This window comes from Asterias amurensis, chromosome 10 (genome assembly GCF_032118995.1).
Source record: "Asterias amurensis chromosome 10, ASM3211899v1".
In the NCBI taxonomy this organism is placed as follows: domain Eukaryota; kingdom Metazoa; phylum Echinodermata; class Asteroidea; order Forcipulatida; family Asteriidae; genus Asterias; species Asterias amurensis.
Window position 1 is genome coordinate 10,382,533 of NC_092657.1, and position 14,708 is coordinate 10,397,240.

The 14,708-nt window shown below is 39.0% G+C and overlaps 1 long non-coding RNA gene across 1 annotated transcript; it reads left to right on the forward strand.

The window, feature by feature from the left end:
* The first annotated feature begins 880 nt into the window (after positions 1 to 880).
* On the forward strand, positions 881 to 2,683 carry LOC139943045 (uncharacterized). Its single transcript, XR_011786736.1, has 2 exons — positions 881 to 1,047; positions 1,904 to 2,683. It is a non-coding gene; the product is annotated as an uncharacterized lncRNA (long non-coding RNA).
* The last annotated feature ends 12,025 nt before the right edge of the window (positions 2,684 to 14,708 follow it).

The following is a 14,708-nucleotide window of genomic DNA, read 5'->3' on the forward strand; positions in this document are numbered from 1 at the left end:
TAAAACACTTTTCAGAAATTGCAATGCTTGACCCCAACTTTATCTGCAAATAAACGGAGTGACAAATTTCTGAAAACACCCCTACACCCTTTTTTCGACGAGCCCAAGTACGTCACAGAACCGTGCAAAAAAGTTCAAAATTCCAATGCGCATTGTTGGTAATGTGCACATTCTCGCAGGTAAAAATAATGTTTTAATTTTCGTAGGCACGTCTTCAATTTGCGCGAGTGCTGCAAGCACACTGGTAGAATAAACGGAACAACTGAACTTGTGGAGAAGGTCGTGGTGCGTGTAGTGTGAGTGTGTGTGTGTGTGGCGGACGAAATCATAACGATCCGATGGACGGGACGACACGCGGCGTGCCGGTGGTAACATACGATTGAATTGACCAAGGTACAAAATGACAAAGTTCGAAGTGTCTGACAATCTTTTGGGGATTAATAACAAATACAGGAAAAAACAAACAAACATACCAGGACGATGTGCACAAAAATGAGGGGTAAGGTCGGCACCATAATATTTTGTTGTAAACGGTTTTTTTTTATAAAAAGATACAGGGTCGGCGTGATTTTCTAGGGACGGTCGGGTAACCGGACATAACAATTATTTTGTTTATTTTAACGTACAACTTTGACAAGGCAAAATATCGAATGTAATGGTGTGTTGGAATTAGACTGTCATGGTTGAAAAATTGCAACTGTTGATTTCAAATTATGATCCATGAGACAGCTTTTTTTCATTCAAATGCTTTATAATGCAATTGATTGTGTTCATATGACCCTAAACTTGTGGGGTATTGCATACAATTTGTCTAATGTCAAATCAATAAATCCAAAAAACTTAAAGATCGTGCGAAAGCAAACAATGTTGGACACAACAGTCCGTGCGCACCGTGCTCGATAATGAAGCATAGCGCTCGATTTCATTTGCAGCGAGAGCTGGCCTCGGACCCCTTCGAGATTTCGCGTGAAAATGCGAGCGTTCCGACACTGCTCCTTCAAACCGATGGGAAGTACATTTCTGTCGGAGTTAGACCAACATGGTGGGGTAAGTAGCCTTCTCGACAATCTAACGTAGATTTAGAACCCAATTTTTACCGAATTTAACCCCTCTAAGACATTTATATTTTCAACTGAAGTGTACTTAAGTTTTCACACTTTTCGAAGAATAGCCTCACATTTTTGGTGAACTTGACTGTTTCGAGCATAATGGAGACAAATGAGGTCGATATTATGGTAGACGAAGGGTTTCCGGTCCTATTGATGGTACATTCACTTCTGCACGTTCAACCGTTGTCGTGTTTTCGGCCTCGTAATTTCACGAGAAATCACAAATTTCTCCGTTGTTGCGGCACTCATTGTTGCGTGACGTCACAGTAAACACGATTTTCTGGGGCTGCTGTTTAGTTGTTTTGTCTTTCGTCGTCGTCGTCGTGGCATGTATTTATAAAACATTTTTTTAAATATCAGAAAGTAGTACTAGTAGGGACCTGGTTTAACTTTAAACATTGTTATAATTATACCATGGAGGAAGAAATAGACCCTCCATGCTCGTACTACACAGTGAGGCAGTGACAGTTCTAGGCTATTTTGGACATGATATTTACAATACACAAGTTTTTGTCTTCAACTTGCACTTTGTTTTATTGCATCAATATATTTGTTTCTTTAGTCATGTTAGTTGTCATCTTATTATACAAAGTTAAATTTTTAATAACCGGATGTGTTTATACCGCAAACCTGATATTAGCGTGCTACGGAGTACAGTGCCCCCAGTTTAGGTCCATATACAATGAGAATTAGCCTGGTTATTTCTGTCAACCTTTTTTTAAATAACTATATGATGGGATCTAAACAATGTAAAATTAAAATCTTATGATACTTTTTTTCCCTCCAAACCTCAGGCCTACCCTTGATGATCTACCGTTGTTTCTAGCTTTTGGATAATTCCGTCACAAAGTACTTGTCGGAGAACGTGAAGTTGAACATTGACTGGTTTCTTCCTGATGTTGTAACCCAGCCAGATTTCTACGGGGTGTTGTAATTATGACTGTTCGGGAATGCCGTGCTCAGAGATGTAGTTGGTATCGCTAGGCTTCCGAGATGAAAGGTGTCAGGACACTTCGTACCTTTGCCTCTTCGCACCCTAGACGCTTCGTACCTTTGCAAGGTACGAAGTGACTATGGGACTCTTCGTACCTTGGACACTTCGTACCTTTGACACTTCGTACCTTCTTACAAGATACTTTAGTACCTCGTACTAAATGAAAGGTTTTGCTGGGGTTTTTTTTTCTCAAGCTAACAGACCCCGAATTGAGTTGAAACTTTTGCATGCTTGTGAATTTATATTTCTGAATATTTTTTTAATTTAAAGTTTAAAGTCTTAAGCCTGGTTCATACTTACTGCGAATGTGAATTCGATATGGATTTTACTTGAATTTTACATCACAATTCTGTTTTCGTTGCGATATTTGCACAATGCAATATTCGCACAATTCAACCTCTGCAAGTTATTTGTGAACTTTTGATATCAACATTGGTATCGCATTCACATTCGCAGGAAGTGTGAACCTTCATTTCAGATCAGAGACAGAAAAAATAGTTCAAATGTGAACTTAACGATCAGTAAGCTTTTCAACGAAAAGATCTTTGCCAATAGTATTGTACAATAACTTTAAGATAAAGAGTAAGCATTGTTCAATCATTGCTTTACAGGGTTCCCATCAAGATAAATTACATTATTTTAATCAATATTTATTGGCAGACAAAAATAGTACTTAATGTTGTATTGCAAGTTGCTTGTGATGTTTATAGATAATAGGGAAAATAAGAAACTAGTTGAATTAGAAAGTATAATTTCCACTTTATATGTTTACAGATCTCCTAATACCTGGGTGTTCCTGTAACAACTTTTTTGTAATTTTTCTCCGAGCTGACCTAGCATTAAACAATTATTTAAATAATTAAGACTCTGTAAAGGAAAATGTGGATAATTGCATGAGACATTCCTGCAGCTGAAATGAAAGAATCAAATAAATAAATTAATAAATGAAATAAGAAAAGAATGTTGCAGTGTTTAATAAAAAAAATGTTGTTAAAAAATTGACCAATCCTCACAGAATAAAAGCATGAAAATGGGCAAGTAATGGTGGACCCTTGAAATGCAATAGTGTTTCTTTCATCAAGGTATAAACCACGGCGAATATCTAATACTATTTTCGGTGGAATGGCATATTAAAAAGCTTCAAAAAATAATTTTAATGGATTTAGCCATTGTACGGCAGACCTTCTTTAAACGAATCCCTTTTAGACAAATGCACAATCCTTTGAAAAGCCTGGTACCTCAATGTTTACCCAACACCGCATTAATCAGTGTAACGTTTGAAGTAGGGAACCAGACATGACTGAAGTGTACGGAAACGCTAGGCAAATGACTAGCGTTTCCTTACACAGCAGCTGATTGGTTACACTAGTTACATAGGACATTGAGCATGGTCCATGTTTTGACCAATCACGTGTGGGCTCTCATTTTACAAGCGAGACATGGCGGATTTCTCGATTCTGAACGGTCACGCTGACGAATACGGATTCTTTTGGTGAACTCGACTGTTTCGAGCTACCTTGGAAATAACGAATACAGCGAAAGACTACATCAATAGTTTACCTAACAGTCCATCTGTAAAATTCTTCTGCACAATTTGGTTAAATATTAAAAAGATGACGTTTTTGAAGACCATTATTTCTGCACAAAGAGGGTAATGTTTTTTGTCTCATATTTCTTATTTTTGGATACATAAAATTATGAAACAATTTTTGTAGGTACAATAAAACATTATTACTCCGTTTTATGAAAGTTTTTGTCTGTTAGAGTATTTAATACTCCCGAATTGGATTTTTTAAAATGCGTCCTCCGAGCTCATTATATATTCATAGCCGCGACGGTCATGAATATCTAACAAATGAAATGAAGGGGTTTTCTGACCCTTGCGCACTGACTGACAATACATCTTGAGAGTATTATCAATATGCACTTGTTCTTATATTCCATTTCTTTTATGTAAGAAAGATTCTTTGATGAAACGGGATTTATCGCAGCAAGTGCAAAAAATGTTAATCGAGTTGAACCAGTAACAGCAAAGCACACTGTCAATCAGAAATCAGTTAAACTTCAAAATGGGGGCCCAAAACAACTTCAGACTAGATACCAGCCAGGAAGTTCTTCAAGGTTGTGAGGCAGACATGAAAAGATGAAGAAAATCTTCCCATTAAGACGAAGTATGGTTCAGAGGCAGGATTTAGCAACTGAGATCATTTCTGAGTTTTCTTGTTTCCGAACAACACCAGGATTGGTGAGTTAATATGTTTGGATAACATGCAATTATCATTATTAGGTATTCCAATGAACACTGCGGTGCAAAATTCCTCTGAAACCAAGACATTGTAGGCATGGCCTTTCCATTGGAACTCTTTGGCAACTTGTTCTATTCTAAAATGTAATCCCCTCGCGCCTGAATGTCTTTAAGTTTTGAATTTAATAATCAAAAAGAATTTTGGCAGAAAATAAAAGAAAGATGCTTCAGAAAATTTGTAAAAGCTAACTTTTTACTTCTTCCCTAGGAGAAGTAGGGAAGGCGGCTGTAGAAATAAAAAGGATCCCGGGAACATAAATAATTTTTAGAATGGGGGCTCGATCTGCACACAATTGATCTTTACTTCAACCAGGCAAATAAAAGTAGTCAGAACAAGAAATTGGATCATAAGTTGTTTGGATGAGCTAGTGGCATATTTTAGTTCACACACCTGGTTAGCCGGTGATGATAAAGTGCTTATTGCATTATTTGGCCTATGCGCTCATCAATGTCGGAACCCAGCATAGGGACATGCATTTGCATATGCCTAGATCTGGGCCCAGTTTCATGGCTCTGCTTTTCGCCAAATTCTGCGCTTACGATCACCATTCTCCGCATACTATGCAAGCATCATATTTTCTGCACTAGCTGTGTAAGCGAAGAATGCCTAGTATCCAGGACTACCATGTGCACAAGCAAAAATTCCATGCCTGTGAAATACGCTTGACGTTATCCCGGAATTGTTTGCTTCCGTAAACGCCGAGTCTTTGCCGAGTCGATGCACATTAGCATCTAGGGTGTCATGCAGGTTTGACTACTAGGTGTTGCGGGAAACTGTTCCAGGTACTTGTTCAAGGTGGCTATATAGCTCATTTAACTTTGTTGCTGTAAAATGTTAATTAGTATGTGTAGTTTATTGTTACTGGAAAAAGTCACCTTTTGAGCTCAGGAAGTGCCATCTGACATGTTCAGGTCCTGAGATATTTTTCTGCAGGATGATGACATCAGAAAACATAAAATTATTAGATGAAAGCATTCTGAGATGGGATGCCGACATTCTGAAATAAAATGTCCTCTTCCCGATACATATATCTACGGATGACGACATCATGTAAGTAAGTTGTCGACTCCCCCGCTAATTTAATGAATGAAAGCATCCTGAAAAAATCGATAAATTATCTTGGGAAGACAACATCCTACTTTAAGGATGTCATTATGCCAAGATAATTATAAATGGAAGACCACAACTTTAAAGATGTTATCATGTTAAGATAAAATATCTCAGAATGGCAACAAGTTGGATGACGTTTCCAGAATTCCTTAGTCATCAGTTTGGGAATGTGATGTTAATGCTCAAACCATCTGTTTAACTGTATTATCAATTAAAGTTGAAATATTGTTAGGAAATGTTTGTTAACCATCCTTTTAAATTTGTTGTGTTAAAAGAAAACAAATTAACAAAATGACATCAGAAAAAGAGTTTGTGTAATTTCTGTGATTTTTGTGTGACTTTATTTTAACACCAGAACAGTATTAAACAGGCCAACCTAAATTATTTCTTGGTATTGGGTAACACTAGCATCCTCGCCCAATATGATTTACATGATATAATAAATTTAATGAACATCATATTATGGTGTTAAAATTCAACACCGAAACAGGATTTCAAATATTTTATTCCAAAATCGGTGTTGATCAACACCAACTCCCTATTATGATATGAGCACTATCAGTTCCGCGGAGGTTTTAGCCGAGATATTTGCAGATAGTGGCTCCGCATTGCACTCGGAAGATTCTGAAGAGGAACCCAGTGGAAACTTGGCTCCAAATCATAATGATTCGTCGTCGGATGAAGCCATGGATAGCGAACCTGACGAGGAAAGATGGGGAAAGACGGGTATCTGGACCAACTGCAGACTACAGTGGCTTTTCTCCAGTGGAGATTTTCTACTTGTACTTCACTGCTGCTGTTTGTGATCTCCTTGCAACTGAAACAAACAGGTATGCAAACCAGTTCATTCAGGCAAAACCAGGTACATATCATTGGGCGAACAATCCCTCACACATAAATGAGATGAAGGCATTGTTGCAATCCTTCTTGCCATGGGAATAAAGAGAATGTCACAATACCATATGTTTTTGTCCACATCCGAGATGATGATAAACCGATTTGTCCCTTCAACTATGCCCCGTTATCGGTTTCAGGACATCTTGCGGTTCTTACATCTTGCTCATAGTCTTGCCCCTCGTCAACCCCAGGCTCCTTGCAACAAACTTATTCCGCCTACAATCCTGAACAACTTTCGCCGGATGAAAGTATGCTCAGTTTCAAGGGACGAGTGAGTTTTGTACAGTACATGACAAAGAAACCAATAAATCCACTGAATGAATCCAAAACTGGATACTACTTATGGGCTGTTTCCAACAAATTACAGTGTGTACCGAAAATATTGTGATGCCAATGGAGGTGGTCTGTTCATTGCAACAAAGGACTCTCTTGTTACATCTGGTGAGCCAGACCTAAATGCAGATGGTGAAACAGTAATAATAATAATTTATTTTTATAATAGCGTCTTACATACAAAATCTCAAAATTCTGTGCAGTGTTTTACAAACATTAAGCTAAAAAGAGTTGGCAAAATACAGCAAAATTACATTGTATTGGCAAGTAAACAGTTTAAGAATGTCTTCAATAAACCAAATATTAATGCTTCATAGCTACAGATCAAGGGGACGTCACAATATGAATCTAATCCATACCTCCACATCAGTGTAGAAGGCGTGGCCAAACAACAAACAACTCTACAAACTCAATCCATCCAAAGCAGCTGGCCCAGACGAAATGTCTCCTCGTCTCCTAAAGATACTTGTTCTTGCTCATGAGTGAGCTCCGGTCCTGAGATCTCAGTCCCACGACACCGATACAGTTCCAACCGAGTGGCGACAAGCTATGATCAAGCAAAGTACAAGACTGGACCAAAAGCTGAAGCATGTAACCAGAGACCCATCTCGTTGACAAGTGTCTGTTGTAAAGTGATGGAGCATATTATCCTAAGCCATGTAGCCAAGCATCTTAATTCAAATAGTATTCTGATTGAGGAACAGCGCGGATTCAGGGAGCGCCTTTCAACGGTTACACAACTGGTAAACTCAACTAATGACTGGTCTGAAACACTCTACCATAAAGGTCAAACTGATGTCATCCTCCTTGATTTTAGTAAGGCTTTCGATAAAGTCTCCCACCAGCCGTTAGCCGAGAAGCTGCAGTAGCAGGGCATCACACAAAGGCCTGTGAGCGGGTCATGTAAAAACAAATTGTCCGCATTTGGGCAAAAATTACGAACGTAATAAGAGGCTTTAACTAAAAACTGAAGCGTAGACAACACATTCACAGAAACAGAAGGCCACAGTTCTTACATGTATTCAATGTGTTGTGCATTCTCATTTTCAATATAATTTTGTATTATAACTTTAGAAACAAATCCACAAGCGCAATGAGTCCTTGTCATTGACTGCCAAATTATGCATTACTTGTCGCAAACAAATACCCATTGTATACACAATTTACGTACAGACGTCGTAAGGGGGAAAACCATGTGTGCCTAATCTTGTCTCAAGGCGTCGCCTTTTTAGTAAAGCGCCCTCTGTTGGTGCAATTGAATAATGACTTTGAAGTACATGAAAAATAGAGACATCGCGCTGAACGAATGAAAGACCAAGACGGAGCATTTTACTGGGTCTAGCCCCAGACTAATAATGTCAAAATCAAATCAAATCGCAATTAAAGTACTCCCCGATTCTAAGTACATGCTACTTGACGATCTATTCCGGATGTAAAAAAAAAGATAAAAACGGAACTAGAAAAAGCGGAGCTCACAAGAAAAACATGGAACGGAAAAAAGCGGAACCCACGAAAAATGCGGATTGGAAAAATTAAAAAGCGGAAATCAAACTCCTCAAAGATCGATGTTACATCTGGCGTCCCCAAGGATCAGTCTTGTGGCCCGTACTATTTCTTTTATACATTAATGACATAAATGAACATATTCAATCTAAGATCAAACTATTTGCAGATGACAGTATTGTGTACATGGAGATAAAGACAGCAGACAACCAGCAGATTCTTCAGAATCAACTACCCTTACAGAGTGGTCAAATAAGTGGCTAATGAGCTTTAACATCAGAAAATGCGCAGTTCTCACCATCACCCGCAAACGTAGCCCAAAGACGCACCAGTACACTCTCTTGGGTGAGCAATTAACCTGTGTACATGACTACCTTGGAGTTACGATCTCACACGACTTGATATGGAAAGACCATTGCCTTAAGGTTGCAAGTAAAGCAAGTCGTACACTAGGTCTCCTAAGAAGAACTTTTGTCACCTTGTTCCCAACAGGTTAAGTCAAGAGCCTACACAGCACTAGGTCGTCCACAAATGAAGTATGCATTCAAGTGAAATTTGGAATCCTAAAACCGTTACCGACATAAACCATCTTGAACAGATTCAAAAGAGAGCAGCCAGATTCGTCTTCTCTTACTATCGTACAACTCATGTACACTCGCCACCTAATCCAACAATGCAAACTGTACTACAAAATTCACTACAACCTAGTCAATATTACATTCCCACAGTGCTTTCAACATGCTACTCATATCTCACAGAGTCGATCATCCACTCAAATACACATCTTTAATAATTCCAACCATTGATGCATACAAATTTGCCTTCTTTCCAAGGGCTATTCAGTTTGGAATAGGCTCCCACCATCTGCTGTTCTACACATAGCTCCATACATACAGGTTTTCAAAACACCAGCCATCCCTGCAATCAGAGCAATGCAGCCTCTGCAGGACAATATTGTCCTCCTAAATTCTTTCCTTCTCTTTCTGCACCTGTAAAAAGTGCACCTTTAATCTTGTTCTTTTGGCACCTTACCCACCCAGCTGTTGACGTCACTCTCCCAGAACCTTTACCTTAGCACAAATGGGGCTGTAAAGGGATTAAAGAACCAAGTACCAAGTACCAAGCATCTGTGGCAGGGAGGGGGATTAAAGTTTAATTCATGTTTACCTACCTGAATTACTCAGGGAAAGATTTATCACATTAATTGGCCCTTCATAGACCTGAGACATCCTCACACACTGCATGAACAGCCTCAAGAACTTTCTCCTAGGCCCCATGGCGTCAACAGCGCCTTCCGCGGTCCGTGAACTTCACGGACATCTCTGTTTGGCTGTTTGGGGCTTAAACTTTGGTCTGTGAAAACCGCAGAGGGCGCTGTCCCACACCGTCTTTCTAATAGTGTTGAATAAAAGAAGTGTATGGTACTGTTTGACTAGAGCCCTGGACAGCTAAATCATCACTGTCAGTTTGCTGGGCGGTTCATCAGAGTACAGTTGGAAACATGAGTCGATGTGGCTGCTTTCACGCACGCGCCATAATTGTTCTTGTTCTTGTTCTTGTTCTTGTTCTTGTTCTTGTTGTTCTTGTTCTTGTCCTTGTCCTTGTCCTTGTCCTTGTCCTTGTGCTTGTCCTTGTTCTTTTTCTTGTTCTTCTTCTTGTTCTTCTTGTTCTTGTTCTTGTTCTTGTTCTTCTTGTTCTTCTTGTTCTTGTTCTTGTTCTTGTTCTTGTTCTTGTTCTTGTTCTTCTTCTTGTTCTTCTTTTTCTCGTTCTCGTTCTCGTCCTTGTCCTCGTCCTCGTCCTTGTCCTCGTCCTCCTCCTCCTCCTCCTCCTCCTGCTCCGTCTCCGTCTCCGTCTCCGTCGGCGTCTCCGTCGGCGTCGGCGTCGGCGTCGGCGTCTCCGTCGGCGTTGTCGTCGTCGTCGTCGTCGTCGTCAATCATCAATCATCAATCATCAATCATCAATCAATCATCATCATCATCATCAATACTCATCATCATCACCATCATCATCATCATCACCATCGCCATCACCATCATCATCATCATCATCATCATTATTATTAATATTAAGATTATTAATATCCGACAGTGGAGGGTGAGCAGCAACACCGTTGTTAGGGCGTCCCATACTGACATTGCTGTGATTGCTACATCATTGTCATGCAACAACAGCGTGAATGGATATTGGCACTGGTAAGCCTAAGAGATGCATCAAGATCACATCAATTGCCAACAAGATTTAGCCTTGCTCAAGGCAGTCGCATTATTCGCTCCGAAAAGACGCAGCTGTAAACCCACCCGCCGTATACCCTGTGCATGGTGTGTGCGATCACACCGAATGACCAACCCGTGTACACACTGTCACATTGCACGAATACTGTTCACAGTCACACAAGTCATCGCACTCGTACACCACTAACCGCATGCGGAGGCCGTCAGGCCGACAGCCTTGTCGGATCTGTATCTTCCCGTTTTAATGTGTTGTATTGAAAAAACTCCAATAGTGGACGAAATTGGGGGGGCTCGAGGATATGCTAGTATGCAGCTCATGAATATGTATGTCGTTCGTCAGACCTATCAGACAACACAGGATGTGAGGCAAATGAATTATTCATTTTGACGTCCAATCACGCACTTCCCTTATCACGACCTTTGGACCCTATCATGCGTCCGTGGTGGTGGTGTGTGAGGTAAACATGTCTCGTCTTTCGCGGGCATTATGGTAATGAGCTGACCGTGGGAACTCTTCGCTTATTATAGTAATGAGGTCAGTGGCTTCAACACAGATCCTACAAGGCTGTCGGCCTGACGGCCTCCGCATGCGGATAGTGTACGGGGGCAGTCTATTTTCGGAGTGAATAATTCGACTGCCTTGAGCAAGGCTAACAAGATTGGGCGCTAGGAGCACTGCTTTTCCAGGTTTGCATTTAATTACAGGCTGCGATTTATACCTCATCATGTGAAGGCTGGGAAGCCAATGTGGAAGTCATTCGACAAGACTTTTGGACTATCAGCAACATTGAAAAATCCGTTACAGGAACTCGGGAATTAATGCAAGCAGCCTCCCATCTTGTAGGGCAGAACTGGTTGACCTGAAACGGTCGGCATTCGTGGCTAGAATGTGGTCAGCAGCAAACCAATTTCAATTTTATTGAGCAGCAGCCACATGATGAAGGATGGGAGGTAGTGGATGGAAAATATGAAATCGTCTGGCTTTCTAGCCCACAGCTTCCTGTAGACCTCTGCCCTGAATATGCTATTAATGATGATGACAATGAAGAGCTTGTCCTTTTTCAGACGATGAAATGTCTGATCTTGAGTGATAATGTAGTCTTCAGTAGTCTTGAACAACAAATAATCAAAATCCGTTCTCTCTCAAAAGGTACTGCATCATTAGTCTTAAAGTCCATGTTGTCACTTAAAATTACACATTCTGCAGTAGTGCCCTACTGTTGTAACTCAAATGTCTGCTGTGGAAATTAAAGCGGTTAATGTATTACCTGATTTTTAGTTTCAACTGTTTTGGGCTTAAACATGTGAAATAAAGTTAAGCAAGGAGCACAATTTTAAGTCGTTTTATCTGACATTAAATATCAAAAAATGTGTTCATACTGTGAGTGGTCATTTTTAAAAACATTTGTCACAAAAAGGGTTTGTCACCTTTTTTTACAACGTGCTAATTACTTGCTAAAAAAGCGTTGTGTTACTTCAATATTATCAAGTAAGGTGATTCGAGAGTCTTCATTTGTAAGCCACAAAACACTGTACCAGGTCACTATTGAGAGGTACATGTATTTGTCATAAAAACGAGTTTCTGCACAATATATTAAATGAAGTGCTAATAACTTGCTCATGAATGTCATGCTTATCGATCTAAAGCAACTTAATCTAACCTTTTTCATTCTTAAATACTGTTTCAGGTCACTTGTTAGAATTAATTGTCACAAAAATTACGTTTGTGCTCAAAATGTTAAAGTGCTAGTAACATTCTAATTAATGTCAAACATACTTAATTAATGTTCTTAAATACCTTTATCCAACCTTTTTTCATTCTTAAGTAACAAATACTGTGTCGGGTCAATTGTGAGACTTAATTGTCACAAAAATTACGCTTGTGCTCAAAATGTTAATTAAAGTGGTAGTTATACGTTCTAATTAGTGTCATACTTAATTAGTGTTCTTAAGTAACTTTATCCAACCTTTTTTCATTCTTAAGTTACAAATACTGTTTCAGGTCACTTGTGATACTTAGTTGGCACAAAAAGTACGTTTGTGCTCAAAATGTTAATTAAAGTGCTAATTAAATGCTCATTAATTTCATACTTAATTATCGTTCTTGAAGGAACACGTTGCCTTGGATCGGACGAGTTGGTCAATAAAAAGCGTTTGTAACCGTTTTTTATAAAATGCATATGATTGGAAAGATGTTTTAAAAGTAGAATACAATGATCCACACAAGTTTGCCTCGAAATTGCGTGGTTTTCCTTCTACTGTGCGAACTAACATGGTCGGCCATTTATGGGAGTCAAAATGTTGACCCCCATAAATGGCCGACGTGTTAGTCGACGAGGTAAAAGGAAAACCACGCAATTTCGAGGCATGTTTGTGTGGATCATTGTATTCTACTTTTACAACATCTTTCTACCCATATGCATTTTATAAAAAACGGTTACAAACGCTTGTCAAAGACCAACTCGACCGATCCAAGGCAACGTGTTCCTTTAAGTAACTTTATCCAACCTTTTTTCATTCTCAAGTTACAAATACTGTTTCAGGTCACTTGTGAGACTAAGTTGTCACAAAAAGTACGTTTGTGCTCAAAATGTTAATTAAAGTGCTAATTAAATGCTCATTAATTTCATACTTAATTATCGTTCTTAAGTAACTTTATCCAACCTTTTTTCATTCTTAAGTTACAAATACTGTTTCAGGTCACTTGTAAGACTTAATTGTCACAAAAATTACGTTTGTGCTAAAAACGTTAATTAAAGCGCTAATTACGTGCTAATTAATGTCATTCTTAATTACCTTCATCCGACCGTTTTGTGTTCTTAAGTTACATTTCTTAAGGTCACGTGATCTCAGTCAGACCCAGGGGAACTTAAGAATTGCTTTTTCAGCACCACCCCACAACAGACAATGACTTGGTACCGTCAAACCTTTTGTGCTTGAATTGTTAATGAAATGTCACCAGGCTCTCAGTCTAAATTGTGAGACATAATTTGTTTTTAGTTTCATAATTTTGAACATTATTTTTACCGCAAATATTGTGATAATTGTCACAGTAATTTTTATTTTGCTTAAAATATTCTCGATTAAGGATGGAAAATTACGAATTATTTTCTAAGGGGGAAACTCTTAAATTTGTGACCAAGCGGTGCCGACAATTACAACAATTTGCACTTAACACTATGCTAGTTCAGGGGCCACTATTTTTCTAGTTTTTAAAGCCGGTCTCTATACCACCGTTAACACACGTGATCGGGTTTTGACCAATCAGGGACTTGAAACCGTCTAAGGTATTTATTAATAAAATGTAATGACCATAAGGGAGACTAATGCAGTATAAAGTATGTCTGTATAGAAACATCGGGAGACAAAATTGTCTCCTTAAGGCCTAGTCTTTAATAACACATGATTACAACTAACAAGTATGTCTCCCAAAGGTTTATTTTTAGGAAGACCGATGCAGTATGAGATATTGCTGTTCAGAAGCGTTTGGATAAAAATTGTCTCTTTAAGGCTTGGTCTTTAATAAAACACAATTATAACTAACAAGTTTGTCCCCGAAAGGTTTATCGATCAGGAATGGCACTGAACATGGTCAGTTACAGTTTTGGGGATTAAAATAAATTAGTAGAATGTTATCTTCGTTCTGATCTGTGCCTCTCAAGAATAAAAAGGGGAACCGCAGACCGAAAGTCATTCCTGATCGTATTTCCATCTTGTGCATATAAACTCACATCCACAACATTCGTACTGAACCAGATTTAAAGTCACCTGGAATAAACTTGTTTTTCTTTCAAACAAAGAGTATATACTTACGAACAATGAATCAGTTTTGGTAATTGTTTGTCACAATTTATATGTTAAAAAATATAAAAAGTTGTTTGGGGGGCTGACTCCGCCTACCCCTTTTGGGATGTCAATCGAGGCAGACTTTAGTAGTACAGTCTGAGTCACGCGTACCTAATTCTCAAAAAATCATGTGTGTACCAAATTGTCTGTGAGCAATTTTGGCGCGCACAAATTTTTGTGTGGTGCGCAAATGTTTGGCGCATACATAATTTTGTCGATTCTTATCGGTGTGTACACACATAGGCTTGATATGCAAGTGTTGTGTGTGTTTGATGTTGAAAAACATATTGGATGATGTTGAAAGAAAGAAAATAGTGATTCACTCACGTTAGTGTCTCTGAGGGCAAATCGTTAATGTTTGTACTCAGATGGAGGGGTG